General features: G+C 46.2%; 1 protein-coding gene across 1 annotated transcript in view; it reads left to right on the top strand.

The window, feature by feature from the left end:
* Positions 1-15,177: 15,177 nt before the first annotated feature.
* The window catches only part of LOC119653055 (soluble guanylate cyclase 89Db-like), a 144,926-nt gene continuing 133,583 nt past the window's right edge, over positions 15,178-26,520 (top strand). Inside the window, exon 1 of the mRNA XM_038057534.1 lies at positions 15,178-15,604. The gene's annotated coding sequence lies outside the window, so the exon portion shown is untranslated. The remainder of the gene's footprint in view (positions 15,605-26,520) is intronic.

Below are 26,520 nucleotides of genomic sequence, written 5' to 3'. Positions count from 1 at the left end.
CTTTCGCTGGTAAAAAACTGAAATAGTCACCTTGACCTGAAAGAGAATTCCGAGCTGGCTGTAAAGTCAAAACCGGAGGCTAAATAATTTTCGCTCTCAAAAATTGTTTTTCGATGTCATGGCCACCGCGATTCGCACTTGCATGCGCCGGACGCGCTGAAATCAAAGGGATGTTTCAGCGAGGAACCAGACGCACGGCGCCCTAAACTCAGTTGGACATGTCAAAACCAAACCTGGTTGCGTTTTCTTGTTGGACGAGGGCTTTAGTCGAGCCTAGGGGACCCATTTGACCGTGACTGCAGCGGTTTACGAGGAGCGTTCGTCCTAACTAGGACATGCGTACAGGATTAGAAATTCCTGGGTATGTCAGCCACGGTATTCGCGTGGTCGGCAGGTGGTGGTATTGCGTCTTTGAGAAGACGCAACAGACCGGTAGCATTGAATGTCGAGAACAGGGTCGCTGAACTTGGCACAAATTCTTCTCGATTGGCTGTCCAGAGACCGAGTAAAACGAGTGCAGGACCTTCAACCAAGAAGGGTCGTCTTGGGCCGTTATTGCAGCCTTTAACCTCTTGTGCCACCTTTCAAGCATCCCTTGGACGGCGGGTAGTACGCGGATGTCCGGTGGCGTTTGAAGCCGAGGAGTTTGCCCAACTCTGGGAAAAAAGAGGACTCAAACTGCATTCGGTCGGTGATTATAATTGCCGGCATACAAAATTGAGCAGTAATGTCTTTCAGGGATGTCGCCTCAGGCCAGCGCATGAACCTATTGGTGATTGTGAGACAATACCGGCAAAAGTGAGTGGCTTGTGGTCCGTGGCCAATGTGAACGGCCTGCATTCAAGGGAATACCGGAAGTAATAAATTGCGAGGAACGCGGCGAGTAACTCACGATCATAGGTGCTGTAGTCCCGTTGAGTGGGACTAAGCTGTTTGGAGAAGAAGCTCAACGGCTGCCAGATTTGATTCACTTTTTGGTGATGGGCAGAACCTATGGCAATGTCTGAGGCATCGATGAATACGGCTAGGGGTTCATCTTGCCGAGGGATTGCCAGAAGCGTAGCATCCACGAACTGTTGTTTGGTGGTCTCAAATGCCTGGACAGTCTCACATAATCATACGGGAGTCTTTGGTTTTCAGTCCAGACAAGAAGGCGTTGAGGATCGATTTATAATGATAGAAATTTAACATGCCCAGAGAGTGGGGAAAATCGTAGATGAGTGGGATGGGGTAATAGTCTGGAATCATCTGTTGATGTGTTGATGTATTTTCGAGGAAGTGCGCGAATACGTGTGTCGGCAACGCCTTCAAAAACGATGGAAAGAGTGCTGGGTGAGCTGGATGAAATTTTTTCTGATGACCTCAGGGAAGTTATGGGGTCAGTGGAGGACCTAATAGCAATCCATAGTAGCACAGGAAATCCGCGCCTGAGATGGGTATGCAGGTTTCCGCGATAATGGAGCTCCAAGAAAACGTTCGTCGAAGTCTTAAACTCAAGTCTACTTGCCAGTGGCCATACTTGCGAATCGACGAAGAATTTTCTGTCGCGAGTTTCAATAACTGCGGTACTAAATTATGATGCCGGAATTCGGGAACAACCGAAACTTCAGCGCCTGTATCGACCAGATAGTTGCGTCGGCTCAAAGGGTCAGAGATTGTGAGGTATCGTGATACTGCATTTCGGGTAGTAGTCGTCAGAACTCCCTTTACGTCTGATTTAGTTGGTGAGAAAGTGAAAGGATTTATACTTTGTTTAATCTTTTCAGCGAACCAACGATGGTCCTAGCATGCCCCGGTACTTGCTGAAGGTCCCGAAGACCTTCTTATCGACTGCCCGTTTCGGGAGGCGGATCTTGACCTTGTTCTAGTCCTACTCCCCGAACGTAAAGCTTCGATGCCTGGCTTGAGTTCACGCGAGACACCAACCATGGGGCGAACGTAGACCTCATGAACTTTGATGCAATGACGGGTAACGTATCCAGAGACCCCGAATCCGCACATACCAGGATGGCCTGCGTGCTCACCTGAAGCCTCTGCACTCACAAAGGCTGTAGTAGCTCGGTTCTGCCTTTGTCATCAATCAACTGCTTTATTTCACGCAGCAGTTGGCTTGGTACACGGTCACCTAGCGTTAGCTCTGTCAGTAAGTGGTTAAGTTTGGCTGTTTCACTTAGTGAGAGGCGTTTTTTGAGCTGTCTTTTTAGTTGCCTATAAGAGCTGACCTCAAGGACGTCGGAGGCAAGCTCAACTGTCTCCTCGTCCAGTCCGACCAGCGCGTAAGTGAAACGAACGGCATCTGTTGTGACGTCAGCCAAAACGAATTGGGTCAAAAGCTGAAGGAACCATGCTACCGGGCTTCTACCCAAAAACGGTGGCACTCCTTTGGCCACACCCAAGAGGACAAACACGCAAATGGAACAAGCGGAGTTCAAGACAGAAAGAAGCGGAAGAACGGAAGAGAAGGAAAACGGAAAACAGTCTTATAAGATTTGTTAAAGAGAAAGTGGTAGCGCCAACTTTTGTCGCCTTTTCAGTTTTGAAAAAAAAAGAACATACGATTCTTACCCAACTGCTGTGTTGGGTATTTTGTCTATTCAGTTGCTTTGGTTTCGGCTTTATGAGCCATTCTTTTGCTTTCTCTTCTTCCTGTTGCTTCGCGGAGGTGAAGCAAAAGACAAAGGTTAATTGAGGCTGAAGTTGGTTGGAGATTTTGTAGAAATACGACTGCGGAAGTCTTGCTTATCCGCAAGTTCCTTGTATTCTCGGGCGATTTTGAGGATTGACGAAGAGAAACCATTTGCCAACGGTGGCTCTACTAAATTTATGGATGAGATGGAGGCTGTTGTTGCGCCTGTAACCGTGACAGGGTGTTGCCTGTGAAGAACGTCAATGTACGCTTAGCGAGTGGCAACTCTCTATGTGAAATGAGCCAAGAGGCAGACGGACTTTGGAGCTCATCCACAATTTGAATTCATGGCAGAACCAAAAGCATAGTGAGATTGGCTACTTCCCTTTCCAACTTTTAACTGGGCATGGAGGTTTTCAGTCTTACCCGTGTAGGATTGGGAAGGCACGATCTCTTCATAGAGTGGTGGGCAACGCCAAACACATGAAAGCTGGGACGGCTTTATTCAGCAGCCTTATGCATACACAGAGAAGCACTCTCCAGACAACATTGTCAGAAAGATGCTGAGGAGTACTGGCAGATGGAGTCGTGTTGGGTATTAAGTTAGGAGCTCTTCTTATTGCGAAGAAGATTGAGTTCGACCGGCGGAGGCAGGGGGTCCCTGAACCAATTGCTTCCTTCCCCCTCCCGTTGGTGAAGGGAATTCCATTACCTGAAGGCCCCTACAGCTGGGAGAGCGGGAAGGCTAGTCCAAAGTGCTAAACGGTTCGTAGCAGGTTTTCTGGTGACAGGGAAGTGTTTAGTTGATAGTCCTACGGCATTCTATTGCAGGAGTCTAACCTTCTATGCCTAACGCATTCACCTACTGGAACTGGGAGACGCCTGGTACAAGAGCTCACGGCTACATCGGGTTTTACGCTATTCAGCTCTCGGAACACTAGTCACACCTCCGCATTGGGTTTTGATTACCGCTTGGCTTTAGGTTTGAATTCTGGTTTCCTATACGATCTTCTTTGTGAAGTTCCTTCTCGAAAAAAGGGAGGTAATCGTCGATGTACGACTTCCTTTTGAGTGGATGAGAGGTTTTATTGGTTTACTTTTTCATTTCATCTTAATCATTTCCTATGTGTCCCAACCAAAAAGGCTCTAGGACAACTAGCTTCCGAAGTTCTGCCGGATTAACTGCTTCAATGCTCTGCTTTAAAAATCATATATGATTTCATATCCACGATCCCAATGTATCCTATTTCCTATTTTAAATTGCTGACCTATTAATATATTTTGCGTTATTCTTGCGGGAAGGCTCTGATTGCTTAAAGTCTCTGAAAGGATCATGTGGAGTGAGCTTTCAGGATTCAATAACTGTTGATTTTCAGCAACAGATTGACTTCAATAAGAAGTCCTGATAGGCGATAACATATTTCTCAACACTTGCCACTGTTGACCTTCCTTCAACGGGGACAGGAGCAAGTAGTGGTTCAGTTACAACCCCTCCAGTTGTTGCTAAAGTCAATTCTTGTGTTTGTGATCTACGTCGTATAACAGGAGCACTCTCTTTCCTTCTGTAAATGAGAAATGTAAGAATTGATTCGAGTAGAATTCGATGCGAATGATTCTTCCATAGCTTTTAGAGGTGTTTTGGGGAAAATAAGGAGCATTTAATGTTCTTTGTTTTATGACCAGTCACCATTTCGAGACCAGCTGGGCTTCCTTCAGAAATCGAACGAGATGTGCAGTGCCTGCTCGAGAACTTTATTTTTGATATTCTTTTCTAAAACAGGGAAATCGAATTAGAAGAACAAATGCCTGTTCCAAGAATTTGTCCTTACGAGGTATCATAAATCTAAGTAAGGAAGCATCTGGGAATTTTCGCGCATTAGCACTTGTTATTTTATTGTTTCAGTTCATTTGCATGGGAAAGCCAACGCTCCGTAGTCCTTCCAATTATTATTTTCATTGCGTAGGTATCTAATATATAAGTTAACTAGAATGGATTCATTTTGGGAAAAAAGTATATTTAATCAGAAGGGTTGAGCCTTGGGTCATCAGGTGCTTCGAAATATGACCGGTTGCAACCTTTCACTTTTGTGCAGGCAAGTTACAGGTCGTTTAATTCTTCCCCTGTTAAGTGCGATTGTCCTAATATGGTAAGTTATTGAACTTTACCTGATGTGATTGTCCTTGATAAGAACAGGATGTTGGCGTTGTAGAAGCGATTGCTTCTAATTCATTTAGACGCAGTGTTAGGGGTTAGTTAGTTCCGGTTCCTCATGACGAGGGCAGAGTACATCGGTTTAGGCTATAAGTTAGGATTTCTGAAATTAAATGGCCGAAAAGTTGATTAAGTAATAGAATTCCATTTGAGATTTCTTCTACTTGTTAAGATCGGTTTACTGTCTGTCTGCCTGTCGGTCTGTCACACGAGGTTTTCTTGCAACGCTTATACAGATCGACACCAAACTCGGTTGGTAAGTGAGAACTGTCAACGCTCACGCATTTAGTGAGTTACATCATCCTAGGGAGGGGGATCCCCATACACACAAAATGGGGGTGTACAATTTTTTTTACCAAATATGGTAATGTAAGGTATCAAATGAAATGTCTCGATTAGTATTTTTAAAAACCCAGTTTTGGGCATTTAATTCACAAGGCTGGAGGTTTTGGGCTGGAAGAAGGTCATTTTTCCACGGGTTCATTCTCAGAACCTACCCAACTGAAGAATCTGAAAATAGTCAGTAAATTGCCACTTTGCCACTGATATCTGTTCAAATAAAGTTAATAATAGTACATTACTATAATTTTTAGTAATTGACGGCAGAACCCCCCTTAAGTTCATCCTAGAATCATGAAATTGCATTACCGTAATATAGGCTATAATATGCAGCTTGATCTACCAAGTTTGGTGAAAATCGCGCTATTACTAACAAGATTATAATAGGTCAAAGTTGTTGCTTTAGTGTTGCAGTAATTGCTCGTACCTATCGATGTCAATCAAGTGGATCAATTTAAATTTTCCATCTTGAATTTTAGTTTATTCGGTATGGAATGAAATAAGTTGAGAGCCAGATTAGTCAGTCAAGAATTTGGATTCTACCGTAGACGTTATGTATGAGAGACCTGGAGTAAATTGTTAATTTTTGGTAGTACCCTTGTGAACAGCTTTACCAGACTCGGTTAGTATAGTGGAATTTTGATTTTCCTTCACTTTTCCCTGTCTGTATCGGAGGTTAGTTTGGATCCTTTCCTTTTATTAATTTTGACATAGTTTATATCTCCTGTGCTGTAGTTTTTTGCAGGTTGTCTTTTCTTATGGTGGCTTCTTAGGCCTGTTTGTTGTTTTTGTTTTGGTTTTTCAATGTTGGAAAGCCTCACGCTCTTCGGGATCAATATTAGGGACTCGGCCTGTGATTGGATGGATTGAGAAGTTGTACTCATTGACTGCACGTTGTAATAATTCTTCAAAAGAACGTGACGCACCGTCTCGTTTTAAGCACCTTATAATTTTGATAAGGGTGGTATGCCAGCCCTCAACTTGTCCGTTCACTCCGCTCTTGTATGGGGGAGTTTTATAAATTCTAATGTTTAGTTTACCCTCCGACAAGGATGTTACAGAGGTCGACCTGAGTCTCATTGTCAATGGTTACGTTCTCGGGAACCCAGAAGTAAAATAGGATGTTTTGTAGAGGTTATCTAATATCTTCTATGGTTTTCGAAGCTACTGGTTTTGCTTTCGCGAACTTCGTAAACTTTTCAACTGCTGTAGGAATTCGATGTCCCTTTATACAGAAGTGATCTATATGTACTGTGTGACCAGAATAAGAAGGGATAAGAGTAGAGTTCAAAAGGGGTTTATTAATGTGTTTAACATATTTGTTCACCTTGCAGTTAGTACACCTTTTGACGATAGCTTTTATTTCGCTGGATATTTCCGGACTGACTGACTAGGCTGACCCTGACCAATGTGCGAGGCCAGATAAAAGCAGCAGAATCACTCTCAAGACAATTCGACATCAACAACGGTCTATGACAAGGGGATGCCCTATCATGCGTCCTCTTTAACCTGGCCCTCCAGAAAGTGATCCGTGATGCTGAGGTAAATGCAAGAGGTACGATCCTCTTTAAGTACACCCAACTACTGTCCTATGCTGACGATATCGATATCATGGGAAGAACCACCCGAGACGTACAAACTGCCTTGATCCAGATCGAACAGGCGGCGCGAGATCTTGGGCTGCACATCAATGAAGGCAAGATAAAATATATGGGTCAGCACCGAAAACGAACCAACCAACAACATCAAACCGCACTGGTCAAACAGGAAGAATAAGGATAGGAGAATACAACTTTGAGACCGTTGAACATTTTTTCTCCACTCTAGGGTCACAACCGATAACAGCTACAATGGTGAAATCCGCGCACGATTGTTGTCAGCCAACAGAGCCTATTTCAGCTTACAAAAACCTCTCACCATAGGGTCAAAGCTCTTACTGTACAAGACTATGATCTTGCCAGTCCTCATGTATTCCTCGGAAACTTGGGTTCTTAGCAAGAAAAATTGCGAACTCTTGGCCGCGTTCGAGAGAAGAATCCTCCGAGGAATTTTTGGCCCCCTACATGAGGTTGGACGATTCCATAGCCTACATAATGACGAAATCTATGACCGATACCATGATCGTCAGGTTGCGGATAAAATCCGGCTTATTAGGTTACGGTGGGCGGGTCACCTAATCCACATAATCCAGCCGGGAAAGTCTATAAGGGCAATATCTATGGTCGAAAAAGAGGACGAGACCCTGCCTGAGATAGAACGATGGCGCAGGTCAGGATGCCAGACAGCTTTTAGGGATATCGAATTGGCGGACTTCGGCGCAAAACCGGGATGTCTGGAGTTCCTTATTAAGGCAGGCCTAGACCGGATACCGATTGTTGCGCAGTTGATGATGATGCTAGATTCATTATCAGTTGGATAGCAGCGAATTGTCGCTGTTCGTTAGTTTCGGCCGAAGCGAGAGTTCGATCAAGTTTATGAAGGTCAACTTGTTGCCTTGCAGAACTTGAGGGACTGCAGCTCTTGGAAGAGTATTCCTAGCTGCTTGAGCGAAAGAAACGTTTGGCTGGGCCAAGTTTTGCAAAGGTCTAAGAAAATTAGTCCTGCCTCCTTGAGAGTAAGATACACCTGGTTGGGCCAAGCTTTGTGACATCTGAGTCCATTTCGCTCTCATTGCATCAGCATTCTTTTTTGTTCTGCCAGCTTCCTTTCTGAAAACTACGAGTATGTCCATGCCGGACATTCGCCGTAGTTGGCGGGGACATCCGGTTAGGCCGCAATCGCAACAGGTTGGTGTGTCTGCAATGGGCCTTGGGCATTCCCCTCACACAGGGGTTTTTGTGCACTTCACGAACCTCTGCACTACGGAGCAATTGAGGGCGATGTGTCCGAAGTTTTGGTAGTGTAGAACTGCACTTCCTGGACAGGCTTGACTTTCTCAGGCGAAATTTTTTCGTGGAGTATATACTTCGCCTTGAATGCTTCATTGAGTTGTTGAAAGATCTCGGAGCGTTGGGTTCGACACGCTTTTCACCTTCAAATGCGGGTACTCTTCATTGAGCTCTTGCATAATGTCGGTAGGGTCTGTCTCTCTGTGGAGCCCGCGGATTCCAAGGACTGAGCCCTTAAGCCTGTTGGGGTGGTAGTTGTGGCGTGAAGTCCCTTTTCTTTAATAAGATTAAAGACCGTCGCATGATCTTCGATTCTCTGCGCAAAGATGAGGGTCTTGTCGGCCCTTGTATTCTTTAGGGTTGCTTTCAGCTCATTTTCTTTCAAAATTTGGTGGAGGTGAGGTACATTAATTTTGTACCCAGTGATCGGAAGAATTTTTTTCTTTTTGGGCGGGTCGTTGGGGATAGGATGCCAGTGAGTTTGCTGGAGAAGCACTTATACGATTAACACTGACCTTATCTTTTTGCGTTCTTCTCTTCTTCCGCTGTACGAAGTTGAATTCGTCGCCTTCCCCTTCTTCGATCAATACTTCAAGGCACATCTCTCCTCCATCTTACGGTTGTTGTTATTTTTGTTGCTGGTCCTGTTGTTGTTGATGCCGACGTTGTTGTTGCTGTTGATCCGACGTTTCGAGATATGCCAAGCGCTATTCCAATTGTTTGCTGGACCATGGCGGAGAGTTTCTTAAAAAAAAAATCGAGGAACTAACTCGCGTTTACTTCCTTCAGTTCTGAAGGGCTCGTGTTTCCTTCTTCTTCTGATGGCAACTCCTCCGGGACTATCATCTTACACCTCTTGGCGGACATCCTGTCCTCAAAGCCCGTACCTGGTGTTGTACGCAGATCTGAAATTGAAAAGAAAATGTGTTCTTTAATTGGTTCCTTGCTTTTAATTACCTTGTTGGACGAAATAGTGTCCAATATACTTCCTTATAGAGATCGCTTAACAGGTCTCGAGAGGCTCCGGTGAGGAGGGGCCAGATCTCCCATCAGGCGCGACCCCAGCTGGCGGATTGGGGCATACCTATTGATGTGTAAATATGTGTTAATGCACTTTTCTTTTCTGACTCTGCATGGGCTAGTGTTTGCTCATCTCTGGTGCGTGGACCAAAATGGCCTCACCGAGAACAGAACCCTGACCCAGAAGAACAACCTTTTATGCAGCATGGGACTAAAGTAGTTGAGCTGTCAGAATTCTTCAACGATAAGCACAACGTGCACCAAGCCATTAAGAACATGGTGAGAGCCATCAGAGTGCTTTACAATAGGTCCCAGTAAGAAGCAAGAAGGCCTAAGGAAAAGCCGGACATCCCAGCCCCAACAGTGTCACAGGCGACCCAAGTGACACGAAAGCACAACATCAACGATCTTCAATCAGGTAAGCGAGTGCGAGACAAGGAGGGCAAAGCTTTGGAGAATCAACAGGCCCCAAAAAGGAAAAAGTAGTCTCGACCAGTCCAACAAATGGAACTAAAAGTTCAGAAGGGCCCAAAGTGCCCAAAGTAGGAACGTCGGCTAGCGAAGCGAAACCGAAAGAAAATAAGGGCGGTGGTTGGACTAAGGTCGTGAATAAGAAAAGAGACAAGAAGCCAAAGATGCGAATTCGTCCGGAGGCAATTGTAATCTCCAGCAGACGTATGCGGAGATACAGAAGAAGGTGAAATCTGACCCTGACCTGAAGGACCTAGGCGGAAATGTCAGTATAATCCGGAGGACCCAGAAAGGGGATCTCATGGTTGAGCTGAAAAAATCCAGCGTAGGGAAAACTGACGGCTTTCGTAACCAAGTTTTAAACTCACTTGGGGAAAATCTCGCGGTTCGTTCCCAAAAACATGAGATCTATATCCAGTGCGAGGATCTCGATGAGGTAACAGAGAAGAGATCTGCACTGCCTTGAAGCAACAATTCAAGTTGGAGGAATTCAGCGAAGGATCTATAGTGAGCCTAAGAAAAGCGTATGGCGGTACTCAAACGGCCACAATGCGACTGCCAGTGAAGTCAGCGCAGAAGTTGTTGGTCGTGGGGAAGGTTCGAATTGGATGGGTTGTATGCCGGCTAAGAGAAAGGGATCTCTTTAAAGAGGTGTTTCAAATGGCTAATGTTTGGACACTTCGCGAAGGCATGCACTAGCCACATTGATCGGTCCAATCGAGATTGGAGGTGTGGGGAGAAAGGACATATTGCAAAGGAGTGCAATAAAGACCCAAATGCATTTTGTGCGAAGGAAAGGAGGGACGGGATAACCGGCATATTGCCGAAAGTGGTAAATGCTCGGAATTTAGGAAGGCGTTAACTGCAGTGAAAAAATGAGGTTAATATAAATAAACTTTAATCATTGCAGGGTCGCACAAGATTTGCTTGCGCAGACCACTTACAAGTCCGCGATGGAGGTTGGTATCATTAGTGAACCATATAGAAGTCTCTACGGGGGTGTATGGGTCACAGATTCGACTGGTGGAGCGGCGATATGGGTGTGCGGTCGTAAAGCCATACAATATAGCATGCGTCAAGCGGTTAGTGGCTTTGTGTGGGCAAAAATAAGCGGTATACTCGTATACAGCTGCTACGCTCCACCGAGCCTCAGACTTCCTGAGTTTGAAGAACTGTTAGACAATCATGTTCACGACGCAAGCATCGTTTTAAACTATCCACGCTCACTTTTTCTAGATGTAAGGCTCAATCGCCTCACCTGCTATTTAAGTAGGCCCAATAAGGACTCAGCAAGCTCTTTTATGTTATGTTCCACTTTCAATTGTTGTATTCCTTGGTAACAGACAGATAGACAGAGTCACAGGACAGGAGACCCGAACCCCGCACACCAAAATCCAAAAGAACACCAGGATGGTCTGTAAAAGCGATGAATGAGCAAACATTCATAGAGGTGTGAAGATAGAGCTCTTCATGTCACACAAAACATTTCTGAAGCATGTGACGCGTCGATGCCTAGGAGATGCTCATTCCCCACTGGAGAAATCAATTATTGGTGGTATAGCCAGCCTTAGATCGATTTGCTACCGAGTCAGACGAACGGCTCAGGGGGCAATAGCCGCCAGAACCTCAAGCTCGCCAGGGGAGTCAGAGGGAGTGTTTTAGGGAGCTCTGCTCGAAGCGGACATTAATCCATGGGGAAGTGCCTATAAAATGGTGACATGACGACTCCGAGACCCTTCATCTCCCCAGATCATATGCTCTATCCTCTTGTTGAAAATAATCCAGCAAGAGGGGGGTACTCACACTTTCCAACGTATCCTGACTGTGAGACTGTGACACACGCCGATTGCACCAGCCACCAGGGACGAGTTGCTGGAGATCTTCAGTCGAATAGGCTACGACAAAGCCCCGGGTCTGGACGGCATACCGAATAAGGCCCTCAAACTTGCCGTCCAATGTAGGCCGGATATGTTCGCGAAGCTGATCGATGCGTGCATGTCCGAGGGTATTTTTCCAGCACCTTGGAAGCGGCAGAAGCTGGTGCTGCTGCCTAAGGCTGGCAAACCGCCAGGGGAACCGTCTTCCTATAGACCCATATATCATTTAGACGCTATGGGGAAAATGTTGGAGCTGGTTATTTATAATAGACTACACCCAGTCGTCGAGAGCCAAGGGGGCCTTTCAGATAGGCAGTATGGGTTCCGTAAAGCCAGATCAACCATTGATGCCATCAAAATGGTTACTGGCTTGGCCGAAAATGAAATTCACGGAAGGGGTTGTACCAGCAAATATTGTGTGGTGGTGACCCTGGATATGAGGAATGCATTCAACTCGGCCAATTGGAACCTTATACGAAAGTTTCTGGCGACGATTGGCTTTCCCACCTACCTCGCCGCTATTATAGATAGCTATTTGCGTAAGCGAACACTCTGGTATAATACCGATGATGTACCCAAGGAGTACGTTGTCTCCACGGGTGTCCCACAGGGCTCTGTACTGGGCCCACTATGGTGGAATATCGTCTATAATGATGTGCCACGGCGGTGGGTTACGCCGATGATATAGCACTGGTTGTGGTCACAAAGCATCTCGAGGATGGTGAGTTGTACTCAAGCGAAGCAATGTTAAGGCTTGGTTAGAGAGTGCTGGACTGACACTCGCTGAGGAAAAGACGGAAGCGGTCCTCATCACTAAGCGGCGCAAAAGAAATTACGCCTGCACTAGAATCGGCAATCGTATCATCGGGGTGATGATAGACGGAAAACTCAATTTCAAGCAGCACATAGAGCATACTTGCAAAAAAACATCCACCACGAGTATGGCTCTCGCATGGATGATGCCGAACGTAGGAGGACCGCGGCATACTTGCAGGCTGCTCATAGCCAGAGTGGTGAGTTCTATCATGCTCACGGTTTCAACCTTGCGCTGGAGAAAACCGAGGTAGTCATCCTGACCAGAAGGAGAATCCCGACCTTGCGTCCCATATCGATCGGCGACTATAGAGTCTAAACCAGCGGTTAAATACCTTGGTTTAATGCTCGACTCGAAGATGAGCTTCTTCGAGCAAATCAAAGCAGCCGCGGACAGGGCTGCAGCAGGAGTCGCGGCCTTGAGTCGGCTAATGGCGAATGTGGGCGGCCCTATATCAACTAGGAGACGTCTCCTCATGGGAGCAACGCAGTCCGTCCTTCTCTATGGTGCGGAGGTATGGGCTGATGCCCTTGACAAGGAGGTGCATCGTAAACGCCTAGCTCAAGTGCAGAGGCGGGGAGCTTTGCGAGTGGCGTCTGCTTATCGCACTGTCTCCGAGCCGGCTGTGATGGTGATTGCGGGAGTGATCCCCGTTGCCCTCCTTGCCAAGGAGCGCAAAGCTATCTATCGCCGTAAGGGCGAAAACTTAAGAGAAGTGGTTGCCCGTGAAGAACGTCAACGCACCCTTAACGAGTGGCAAGTTTCTTGGCAAAATGAGCCAAGGGGCAAGTGGACTGCGCGGCTCATCGGCAAATTAGACCCATGGTTAAACAGAAAGCACGGTGAGATTGATTACTTCCTTACCCAACTTCTAAGTGGGCATGGAGGTTTTCAGTCTTACCTGCATAGGGTTGGGAAGGCGCGATCTCCTGATTGTGTGTTCTGCAATGGAGTGGCGGATGACGCTGAACACACCTTTTTCTCTTGCGAGAGGTGGGACGGCCTCCGCCAGCAGCTTTATGCAGACACAGGGGAGCTCTCTCCAGACAACATTGCCAGAGAGATGCTGAAGAGCGCTGGCAGCTGGAATCGTATTGCGCATTATGTTCGGGCTCTTCTTACTACGAAGAAGATTGAACTCGACCGGCAGAGGGATCGGACGGTAAGGGGTTCCCTGAACTAACAACAACTCCGTTCCTCCCCTCCCCTCCCGTTGGTGAAAGGAATTCCCTGACTTGAAGGCTCTCAAAGCCGGGAGAGCGGGAGGGCTAGCCCGAAGTAATGTGTCAAACGGTTCCAGGCTAGTTCTCTGATGACAGGGAGGTGTTTAGTTGGTAGTCCGCCAGCGTGCTTTTGCGGGAGTCCAACACTCTGTGTGTAAACGCATTCACCTACCCTACTCCAAAAAAAAAATTATGCTGTATGCAGTCCCAGTTTGGGGAAATGCGCTGCAGGTTTTAGGCAATGCATATAAGCTGAGTACAGTTTACAGAAGAACAGTCTTAAGGGTGTGTTCTGCCTTCAGGACCGTCCCAGACGATGCAGCGTTCGTCACCTCGGGAATGATGCCGATTGACATCCTGGCAACCGAAATGATGAAGATTTACAACACTAGGTCCATATCTCCCTTATCACAAGTGGAAAAAGCCGAAAGAGAGAGATCCATAAGCAGATGGCAATAGCGATGGGACCAGTCAGAAAAGGATCGTTGGATTTACAGGTTGATCCCTTCCATCTGGGAGAGGCTGGAGAGAAAGCATGGGGAGAGGGGAGGTTTAAATTGGACACCTCACCTCATTGTCCAAACTGTGACGGGATCCCAGAGGAACCAGCGCACGTATTCTTCCAATGTCCTAGGTTCGTGAAGAAAACAAGGTCTCAAGAGGCTTCTGTTGACGTGTGTCTGCTTCGAGAACTCGGAGCAAACTGATGGAAGCCAACGCTCCTTAGTCCTTCCAATTATTATTTTCATTACGTAGTTGCAGGATATATACATTCCTACAATACATACAAACGGAAGATTAAAAATAACATCCTTTGTACACACAAGGACTCTGTGTACACTTTTTCAAATGTTTATTTCCTCTTCTCCGGAAAGTATCTCTAAAATTCTTTAGTCATTCCATGGGACCATGCCGTGAGTGCAAAGTTTCCTTGTTTGATGGCTGAGTGAGATTTTTTCAGGCTCACGGCGGTGAGTGTGTAATAATTTATTCAGGACTATCAAGGTCTTGTTAAATTGTGTAAGTAAACAGAAAATGATAAGTCAACATCACATACCATAAATAAAAAATTCCCACACGGATCACGGTAGGTGGGAAAGAAATGAATTGCGGGTCCCCAGGATGCTGATGTCCTGCGTTCTTGGTGGAGGGGCGTGCATTATCGCTTTTCATCCCTTCATCTAATTTTAGATATGTAAATGTTGCTTTCAATCACCTGGAAATATGCATGGAAAGGTGACGCTTATTAGCATGAATGGGGACAGTTGCCGAGTACTTTGAATATTTAGTAGTTGTCCTGTTGTATCAAATTCATTTTTTATTCCTTGGTTCCCCCGGTAGAGCATTAAACCGCCTCCGAAACAAGCAACAGAGCAAATTCCCGAAAAGCAATCAACTCACCAACCGGGGAAGCCCCTGCCAACCCGTCAACATCGGTATTGGCTTCCATGTGCAATGCAACCGAACATTCAACGTGCGACATTTCCGAGAAAAGCTCACCCAAGAGCAACACGGGGCGCAAGTTGGGGGTGTCAGTGGGTGGCCTAGAGCTCGTCTTTGCCGAACATCGACTGAATGGGAGCTCGTTGTAGCAGAATCAGATGCCAAATTGGGGTTGGTTGGTTGCTGCTCTCTGGGTGCTCCCCACACTCCCACTATGAGTCTGATAAAAGGAGTCATCAGCATCATATTTAGGATAGTACTTGCTTGAGTTTCGCTAGCGCTAGGTCGGGACCTTGGAGCGTTAGTGAGCCTCCGCTGAGCAAGAATTCAACGTGCAAATTCGTAATTGTGTCGGAAGTTACACATATGACCAAGTGTTAATTACAGAACAATTAAGAATTGCGGAAGCTGCTTTTGAGATTTGGTGGTGTGTCTCGTGAATTTTAATGGGCTTTGATTTGGCTGAGGGAAGCAAGTCGCTGGCCATATGTAAATGCCTGGTCGGAGGCGTAGAGCTGTTCTAGAGTGGTTGGGGTCTGTCAATATATTCAGTTCTTGCAACAAGTGAGTGAGTGTTTTTGCGGATTGTTGTGGACCAGATGTCGTGTGCGTAGTGCGTGCGTGTTGTAGGAGTACTTAACAATTGTGATTGACTTTACACGTATCCTGCTCTGATACATGACTATTGACGGTGAGTACTATCACTTACAGCCTCTGAAGGGTCACGTGAGCCAATTTATGTTCTTATTCATCCACCATGGGGCACTTCTCAGCATTTATCACTTTGAATGGATGCATTTGCAATGTAATATCAACCATGCCCGCTGGGGTCATTTATCTGCAACCCGGTCCCATTCCAAGCAGAATTTAAATAAATTGTCGTAGATACTTTTGCTGTGTTTTCATTCTTTGGAGTTTATTGCCTCAAATTATGAATTTGGAGACTATAATTGAATTACATCGCTCACATCTCTCTTTATCGAAACGATTTCCTATAAACATTGTTAATTGGCTAAAATTGTTTGCAACGAACAGTCCGGCTTGGACATCGAAAATAGAGCATCACAGTCGTCACATCATTGTATACTTGTACGCACAATACTCCACTTTTCCCTTGGCGGCTGCAATCTTATTGCTCTAATTTTAGATACAAAAGATACAACAAATCTTTTTACCTAACTAACTGACGCTCTTATACTCCCAACGAAAAAATTCCCAAACTAATTTTCTAAATTTGCCGACTAATTTCCATTCTGGGAAGTTGGAAGTTTTCATATTTCCGCATTTTCCGATGCCTACATACACGTGGCTAAATTGCGGTTGTTCCCATATGTTTGCAATCTGAAAATTGTAGGCAATTTCCCAAAATTTCCACAGACACCTCATAAATATGCATTCAGCTCCTTCAATATTATAAGTTTTTTTCGGCTCCCTTGGAATTTGAAGTTTTCTTGATTTTCCAGACCCAAAGGAATTAGCTAATGGGTTTATTATTAGTTTCCGAGTTACTAAAGCCTCAGCTGATGCTGATGTCCGTAACTTAGGAACATGAATTTTTACGTTGAGTAAACAACAGCAGTTTCTACAGAAATGGGGTTTTGGTTATGTTCCCGGGGCAAGATTAAGGGAAAAGTTTCATCAAAAAAGTGTTTTCGACATTGTGCGCTGCGAAATAGTATCTATGCGTTGCATAATTTCATTTAAACTGGGGGGTTGATAAGGATACCTAATGATGCCGCAGGTGATTTTCAACGAAAATCGTAATAATCCCTTTAAAGGGAGAGAGATTCGTGGGTAGGTAGCCCAATTAGCGCTATGGTGCGCCGTTTTGAACGTGACTACTGTCATGAGAGCAGGGAAGCAGAGTCCAGCCGGATCGGGTCTTCAGGGCCAGCCCGTGGAATTCACGAAGGAAAGCAGCTATAGAAATCTCTCTGAGGTCCCCAAAGAATGGTTTACCTAGTGTCCGTAGCCTGACTCTAGCTAGAGCTGGGCAATCGCAGAGCAAGTGCATGAGGGTTCCCGGCATGGTCTCCTATGGGCCAGTGTCTCATGTAGACCGCCGTAATCTTGAATGCATTTGCACGCGTCTGGCACAGGAGCTCTCGTATCGGGCTATGTTGTAAGCGGGCCAAATCCTCCTTCATTTGGCACTGGTGGTAAGCCTTCGCCATCTAAAACCCTAAGTAGCGCGAGCAGATTTGGCCCTTGACAGTCGCCAACGAGACACCGACTGTACACGCCGAAGGACTGCCAAGAGCAGAGCCCCACTTGGTCCATCTGTCAGCTCGTTCATTCCCCTCTATGATCCTATGCCCGGGAACCCAGAGGAGGGTTATCTTGAGCATGGCTCCCAGACTGTTGAGGCCTTAATGGCCGCTTGGCTGTCGGTCAGAATCGCTATGCTACGCTTAGAGCTCGGATCATTCTCCAGCCATCGACAGACTTTCAGTATCACTAGTACTTCCGCTTGAAATACACTGGCGAAACCTGGGAGACCATACGACTCCGATACACAATATGTATTCAAGAAAACCCCCGAGTCGACTCCACAGGCTATCTTTGATGCGTCGGTAAAGAATACTGTTGCAGGACGTCGCCGGTCTTCCACTTTGCCCTATTTGGAAAGTCCACAGCAAAGTTTCGTGAAGTTTGCCCAGATTTCCCGAGGTATTTGTGGAGGTCTAGGAAGAGGAGATGCAGGAGTATATTGAGAGCATCTGCCGGGTAGGACTGTAGAGCCCCAGTAGCACCTGCAGACGTGGTTCTTTGAATCCTATTAAACTTCGTTCTATTTTACTTTTTGCCTAAAGCTTGCTACCATACAATAGAGCCGCACTACAGCGGTGTACATCCAGAAAACCATCCTCGGCCCGGCCGGAGACCCCATTTGTTTGCAGAAGTTCTCTTGCAGGCATATACAGACCTTCGTAACCCTTAGTCCTATGTTCAATTTCCAATTTAGTTTTGGATCCAGGATTACACTCAGATACGTTATATTGGAGGAAAGAACCAATTTTTGTTCATTCAGTCGGGGTAGGTGGAATTCAGGCACCCTTATCTTGTTGGTGAATAGCATTAGTTCCGCTGTGGTGGAGTCTGCATCTTGCAACGCTCCTTTCATGATGTCGCTCATAGTGGACGGAAACATTCTTGACGCTAATATCACCAAGTCGTCGGGATACGCCAATACCTTCACTTCGCTGCTGTCCAATATTCGTAAAATTTCGTCCATCACTATTATTCGGAGCACCGGAGAGATGGCGCCACGTTGGAGCGTGCCTCTGTTTACAGCTCTGGTCAAGTGGTTGCCTCCCAGATCCGACTGGGTTATCCTGGTACTTAGCACGGATATAATCCTTACTCCTCCAATCCAATGCTGATCAAGGCTTCGTTGATAGCGTTGGTACTAACGTTATTGAAAGCCTCCTGTATATTCAAGAAGGCACCTTGGGTATAGTCCTTGTATTGCAGTGATTGCTCAACCGTGCCAATTACCTCGTGGAGAGCGGTTTCTGTAAATTTTTTGAAGTAAGCATGCTGGGACTTACACAAAAGCGATGTCCAGGACCGGCTCTAGGATCTTTAGCACGAAAGAGGTGAGGCTGATTGGTCGAAAGTCCTTCGGGGACTTCTGGCTGCGCTTGTTCGCTTTCGGTATGAAAACCACTCATACGCGTCTCCAGGACTGTGGTATGTATCCCAAAGAGATCGGAGCTGTATCTTAACAAACCACGGCATAACCCTTTCCTGCTATTTCTGTAGCATGACTGGTATTATGCTATCTAGGCCCGGAGATTTATATGCGGAGAAGCTGTTTATAGCTCAGCCGATCTTATCCTCGGTAATTATCGATTTGATTGTTTCGCACGGCTGGGGTGGCCGCAAATCCTCCAAACAAGGCTCTAACCCACAGTCCTTCTTGTTAGAGCCAAAGTGCGTCTGAACCAGAAGCTCTACGGTTTCACTAGAAGATTCTGTCCATGAGCTTTCCGAATTTTTAAGAAAACATAGGCTCTGATGTTCCTTGGACAGAATCTTGTTGAGCTTCGCGGATTTGCTGGAGCTTTCAATGTTCTGACAATAGTCTAACCAAGACAGCCTCTTGGCTTGCACTTCTTCAGGCAGTCCTTGCATGGCTACCAATAATTATGCCTGTAGCAGGTATCGAATGTTTTTTCCAGAGCCCCGACCTTTGACTTCAGTTCGTCTGTCGTGTCTATCTTGCCAATTGTTCTTAATTGCTTGACCAAACTTTCTTCCTGGGGTCTGTGAAAGGTTTGGGAACGTCTGTTGGAAGACCTAGACTAAAAAGTATCCCACTGTGATCTGAGAACTTGTCCTTATCAATGTGGATCTGCGGCAACCAAATGCGAGCGACCGGTATCTTGGAAATCTCGTCGTAGGGGATGACATTGAACTTTACGCCCTCCCAGGCGTCGTTGACGTTAGCGGCGCACGAACCGAGAAAGTCTCTGAATAATTGGTCTTCGCAAGCTATAACGTGGAACCCACGGACCACATCGGAGGAATCAAGGATCCCTTGTGTTTGCCTTTCTCGTCCAGGAGATGCTCAATGAACATCTCCGACAACCTGGCCTCAACACTGGTCTACTTTCTGGACTTTACCAACTTCGTTACTAACTGCCGATTTCTTTAAAGCTTTTGATGTCATCAGCCACAATTGGACATGAGCCCCATGAGCAATCTCGCCAGTTGAATCCCTGGTAAGTTCACCCAATAAAGTTCTTTTCCTTCCTCTTCAGTTTCCATTCCCGACTCCACAGAATGGCTCTGACCCATATAGCGGCGTCGTTTCTTCTTTTCTGGGCAGCTCGTCCGCTGCCTCATTGCCTTCTAACCCAATATGGCATGAAAACCAGAGTATGCACACCCTAATGAACGAGCCGAGCGTATTCAGTTTATTAAGATATACCTATACCTAAGCGCCTTAATAGCTGTTTGTTTGTGGGTTAGAATATATATATCAAATGAACTCCGCCGCTTAACACAACGACCGGGAGGGGGCTTGTACCATAATGATAGAGTACAGGTCAGCCAATAGGAGGCTCCACAGCGTAATAAACAGGAGCAAAACTAGTTGCTGGTAGGATCTGGTCGACAAGGTTACAAACTGGTAACCCGAAACCCTGTTCACTTAAGGCCGCGCGGATGGACTGTATTGAAGATACCGTCGGCGCATAGAGCACAGAGGACAGCCCACTTTTTTCTATAAAAAAATTGGAACAGGCAATCCTCTCTATGAAAAGCAAGAAGCCGCCGAGACCCGATGGTATTCCAGCAATGGTATACAAACGGGTCAGACCTACTGCCCGGTGCATTAAACGCTTCCCTGAAAGAGGGCATTTTCCCTTCTCATTGGAAGGTGGCGAGTATTGCGCTGATCAGCAAAGGGAAAGGCGACCCTGAGTTACCGTCTTCATACCGATCATTTGGTATGGTTAAAACAGCTGGGAAAATGCTTGAAAAGCTCATCTACTTCTGATGAGCTCACTGAAGTGGTACGCTCTGACGGAGACTCCACGGCAGTTCGGTTTTAGAGCAGGGTGATCCACAGTTGCTGCTGTAATGCAAGTCGTCGATGGCATACGTCAAGCGGACGCACATAGCCGGTGAACTTGACGAGCGGTGCTTGACGTAATGCTTGACGTCAGGCATGCTTGCCTGAAAGAGGGCATTTTCCCTGCTCGTTGGAAGGTTGCAAGGCTTGCGCTGATCCATAAAGGGAAAGGCGACCCCGAATTGCCGCCCTCATATCGCCCACTATGTATGCTTGACACTGCTGGGAAAGTGCTCGAAAAGCTCATCAGAAGTAGACTCGCTGAAGCGATACGCGCTGCCGGAGATTTATCTCCCCGGCAGTTTGGTTTTAGTGCAGGGAGATCGACAATTGATGCTGTCATGCAGGTCGTGGACGCCGTTCGACGAGCAGAGACACATAGCCGCCGAACTCGACGGGTGGTGCTCCTCGTAACGCTTGACGTCAGAAACGCCTTTAATCCCGTAAGATGGAAAGACATTCTAGGCACACAAGACAATACTTTCTTGTGACGAACTATCTCTTACGGATATTTAGGGACTATCTGAATTGCTCCCTGCTTCATGAGACGCTGGAGAGTGAGAGGAGGCTGGAGGTCACGTCGGGGGTAGCGCAAGGATCCATCCTTGGGCCGGACCTCTGGAACGCTAGTCTACTTAAACTCGACATGTCAGAAGAGTCGCGCCTGGTTGATTATGCAGATGATGTTGCGGCGCTTGTTGCGTGACGCACTGTCGAATAGGCGTAAAGCATATTGATATAACGAGTATCCGGATGAATAACTGCTCATGGTTTCAACCTTGCACTGGAAAAAACCGAAGTAGTAATCCTGACAAAAAAGAGAATTCCGACCCTGCGCCCATATGGTTCGGCGAGTTGATAATCGAGTCAAATCAAGCGGTAAAGTATCTTGGACTGATTTTTGACTCAAAGATAAGTTTTTTTGAGAAAATCAAATCAGCAGTGTACACGGCTCCAGTTGAAGTTTCGGCGTTAAGTAGGTTAATGGCAAATATTGAGGGTCCTACGTCTAGCAGGCGAAGTTTTCTGATAAGTTGAATGCAGCCTGTTCTATTCTACGGTGCGAATGTATGGGTTGTCGCTCTTGGTATGGAGGTATATCATAGGCGTCTCGCGCAAGTACAGAGACGGAAAGCTTTGTGGGTGGCGTCTGCCTACCGCACTGTCTCTAAACTGGCCGTGATGGTGATCGCTGGAGTGACTTTACTAAGGATCAAGGTCAAGCAATATACAAGGGCAAGGGAGAAGAGCCAAGGAGCTGGTTGCTCGTGAAGAACGGCAACGCACCCTAGATGAGTGGCAACTTTCTTGGCAAAATGAAACTAGAGGCAGACGGGCAGCGCGGCTCATTGCCAACTTAGGTGCACAAGATTGGAAAGGCACGATTTCCGGATTGTTCCTTGGACGACGCCCAGCAAAGAAGATAGAGCTCGACCGGGATAGAAGTCGGATGGCAGAGGGGTTCTCGAACTGACAGTTCCCTTTCTCCTCTCTCCTCCGTCAATGAAAGGAATTTCCCAATTTGAAGGCTTCGGAAGGCGGAGATTTCGGGGGCCAGGGGTTGTTAAGTTGGTAGTCCGACGACGTACCGTTGCGGAAGTCCAACACTCTGTGCACAAATGCATTCGCCTACCCGAAAAAGTTCAAAAGCGCCAGGTGTGCACTTAGAATAGTTTCAACTAATACAACCACTTTTTGTTTAGGGATGAGTGCCCCTAAGCCCGCCACCTACTGAGCTAGGGGTCTACCATGGCGTGTGATCCGAGTTCACTTTATGTGAAGATGACGTCACATGTCTTGGAGTAAAATGAATTTATGTGGAACACAAAACTTTGACTTTCAATAACTTTGTTATTTAAAGTTGGTTTGCGTTTAAACTTTCCAGGATTGTGTGTTATATCATCACTTATACTGACGCCTTTATACTAAAATGAAGGGGGCGGGGGGTTTTCAGGTAAATTTTTACTATTAAATTTATTCGAGCATCGGAATGGGATGGGATTTTGAGATCCAGATTTTGTATAGGTAGATCTTTGTAAGTTTTTTCAGATAGTTCGCTTCGGTTGGGTAGGTTCTGAGAACAAGATCTGTTTCACTTTTTGGGGTACACATTTAGAGTAGTTATTCCTCTGTGTTTCCTCCAATGTCAGAAGTATCATAAGATCATTTTCGAAAAGTACTGCCCTCCACCCCTCCTCATAAAACCATTGAAATGATGCAACTTGTTGCACGTGCAGCGGATCACATACCACATGTTTTCACCAAATTTCGTGACGATAACTTTACCCGTTTCATCCCTTCCGGCTCCATCCCACTCAGAGGATTGAGAGATTGATCCTTCAAGTTAAGTGCAGTCAGTCCACAGTCTGCCTTACAGACAGCCGCATGCAAGAGACTCGCCTGCCCTTTGCTGTAAAAGCGTAAAAGCGCGCAGCGAGCCGACTTGGCAATGATGTTGTGCCGCCACGTCAACCACACCCCTACCTTGTATGTCACGAGGCAGGTTCATCCGCTCCACGGCAAAGTTTGGATGATGCATTCGGAATTTGGACATAGTAGTCCGTATCTGCTGCTGGACGTTTTCCAGATCGGTCTTCGTCCACGGCAATATTCCTAATGCATAGGCCAGTGAACGGAAAGCGAATATATTCAATGCACTTATTTGATTCCTCCCCGAGAGATGCGATTTCACTACTAGCTTTACTCTTTGCAGGATTTCGGTCAGCAGAGCATCCTTCAGATCACCAACTCGAGCATGGGTTCCTTGCAGAATTCCTAAGTATTTGTAGAAGTCTGCCTCGGTCGTAGCTTCGATATGGAGGTCACCAATGCTATGTCCGGCATGCGTTTCATGATGAACTTTATGGATGTCTTGGATTCGACACTTGTCTAATCCAAATTCCCTCCGCAACAGACTTCTAAGATGGTCGTCAGTACCAGCATATAGCTTGACGTCATCTAAGTATATCAAGTGTGTCAGCTCACACTTACCACCTAGGCCATATTTGATGGCGAAACTATGCCCATGAAAGGGGTTTCAGTGCCATGCGAAACCAAAGGGAACTTAACGAATCCCCCTGGAAGATACCTCTGCATATACGGATGCGCTCTGAGGTATTAGCACCCTCAGATGTAAGCACTGAGAAGGTGAGTATGCCACTCTTTCCGAGACTGTCACAATGGGGTACAGACGTGGGACATCAATTTGCCAGGTATGCGGCATGCTGTCGAAAGCCTTGGCATAATCGATAAAGCAACTAATCACCTTGACCCAACTCGGTAACCCTTCTGCTCCTCGGAGAGAATGTTGTTGGTCTCGAAGTACTCATTGACTCTTGTCAGATGCCAGGACTGCAAGTTCCTGAGACGCTACGGTGACGTACAGCCATTCAGACTAACTTTCACAACCAAGCTTGGGACCGGCTACGGCGGAGGATAATTTTTAATTATCATTATTTTTTCCTCCCTCATCCCTTTTCTACCCCAAAATTCATTATATTGTGTTATGTGGTTTCACAAAAATTGGTAGACGCTCAAATTAGATACTTGTTGGCAAATTTTCTAGTACTCGAAAGCTGCATTGGGTAAGCTGTAGATATGTTAAGAAAAGATATCACTTCTCTACTGGTGTGCTATTAAATTAACTTTTCTATCGAGACTGTTGGGTAAATCATCCCCAAGAAAACTGGAGTCGCAAATGCCTTACACCATTTTCCCCAGCAACCATGAATATTTCTTAAAGCAAATTATCTTTTGCATGGACTCCTTCTCGGTCTAAATGAGTTTCCGAATCCTCTTAAAGTTTCAGATTTACGGAGAAATTTGGGAAATATCTTTTGATAATGATATTTTCGAACTCCTCTTTTCTTAGGAAAAATTTAGACAAAACAATGTTTATGACTGACCTAATGGATTCTCCCATTACCTGCCAAGACTTTGTGTCCCAAAAGAGGATTACTTGCTTCCTTTCCCGGTCACGATAAAAGGTTTACTCCACCCAACAGTGTAAACAGCCCAAGATTCATTTTAGCTAATGCTGAGCCAAATGTAACTTAATGAGCTAACTGAAAAGGTGCCTTTTCCGAAGGGTCTTCCCCTGACATCACAGGACTAATCCAAGAAAAGAAGAAAATCAAAATTAAAATTGACACAACTCATCAGATCAAATGAAAGCAGAAGCAACGAAAAGTCCTGGAGAAATTAGATGCACGAATCTGTTTACCAAGGTCCCTTTTTCATCAAGTGTCGTATCTTTTGCGAATTCCGGAACAGATTTCGTCCCCATAAGTGGAAAGCGCTCAGTCATTTATCCACCGTTCCGGACCATTCACTATTGCTTTTTATCTACTGGCATACTTCTGAGCATAACAATGATATCTTTCATTTATATCAGAGATAAATAATGATGAAGCTCATCAAAATAAATCGCAGCTCATCATAATGCCGAAATCTATTTATTTATAGTAGCAAAGCGACTGTCCATGCCATATTTGGATTGTGATAAATCGTTCGTGGTGAACAAATAGGCATACAGTCCGCAAACATTTTCAGCCTATTAGGTTGTCTGGTATGGCTGTCTAATGAGCAATTAGAACGTTTGCGTCAGTGATTTAATTTGCAATATCAGCTCGATTATAATTAATGCGTGATTAGGGCGACGCTCCTTTGTTCGCTTGTTCTGGCATTCGTGCCTGGCTCGCGCTTATTCTTTGAACTCTAATGAATGTCATGTGCTCGGTTTGTTATCTTTTGATCCATATTTAGAGGGATGAAGGTCGGACGAGCTTCCTTATTTACCATCGAAACATATGTCCGTGAGCATTATGCTGAAAGAGGTGGGATAGGTGTATTACGACGACCTTTTCTACCAAGTAGTAATCAGCTCCAGCTTTGAAGCCTAACCTACCGCTATGATGACCCAACTCAACGTCACGGAAACGGATGGGACTATCGCTTTTTTTTTTGGGGTAGGGTAGGTGAATGCATTTACGCACACAGTGTTGGACTCCCGATTCGGTACGTCGTCTGACTACCAACTAAACACCTCCCCATCGTCAGAGAGCTAGCCTGCAACTCTCCCGCCTTGCGGGGCCTTCAAATCTGGGAATTCATCTCACCAACGGGAGGGGAGAGGAGGAAGGGAACTGTCAGTTCAAGGAACCGCCTGCCATCCGGCTCCTCCACCGGTCGAGTTCTATCTTCTTAGCAACGAGAAGGGCCCGAACGTAATAGGCAACACGGTTCCACCTGTCAGCACTCCTCAGCATCTCTTCGACAATGTTGTCTGGAGAGAGATCCCCTGTGTTTAAATAGAGCTGCTGACGAACCCCATCCCAACTTCCACAAGAAAAAAAAAGTGTGGTGTGTGTCGTCCACAACTCCATTGCAAAACACACAATCCGGAGAACGCGCCCTTCCAATCTTCCAATCTTGTGCAAGGTAAGACTGAAAACTTTCATGCCCACTTAAAAATTGGGTAAGGAAATAGTCAGTTTCACCATGCTTCCGATTCAGCCACGCACCTAAGTTGCCGATGAGCCGCGCAGTCCATCTGCCTCTAGTTTCATTTTGCCACGAGAGCTGCCACCCGTCTAGAGTGCGTTGCTGTTCTTCGCGAGCAACCACCTCCCTTGGCTCATCTCCTTTGCGCTTGTATATTGCCTGACGCTCCTTAACAAGAAGGGCAACGGGGATCACTCCCACGATCACCATCACGGCCGGTTCAGAGACAGTGCGGTACGCAGACGCCACCCGCAAAGCTCCCCGTCTCTGTACTTGCGCGAGGCGTTTACGATATACTTCCTTGTTCAGAGCGCCAGCCCATACCTCTGCTCTGTAGAGCAGGACGGACGTTGAACTCATCAGGAGACGTCGCCTGCTAGACGTAGGACCCCCAATGTTTGCCAGTAGCCTACTTAACGCCGAAACTCCAGCTGCAGCCTTATTCGCTGCTGCTTTGATTTGCTCAGAAAAGCTCATCTTTGAGTCAAGAGTCAACCCGAGGTACTTTACCGCTGATTTTGACT

The sequence above is a fragment of the Hermetia illucens genome, chromosome 3 (genome assembly GCF_905115235.1).
Source record: "Hermetia illucens chromosome 3, iHerIll2.2.curated.20191125, whole genome shotgun sequence".
In the NCBI taxonomy this organism is placed as follows: domain Eukaryota; kingdom Metazoa; phylum Arthropoda; class Insecta; order Diptera; family Stratiomyidae; genus Hermetia; species Hermetia illucens.
This window is presented reverse-complemented; position numbering and strand designations above follow the sequence as displayed.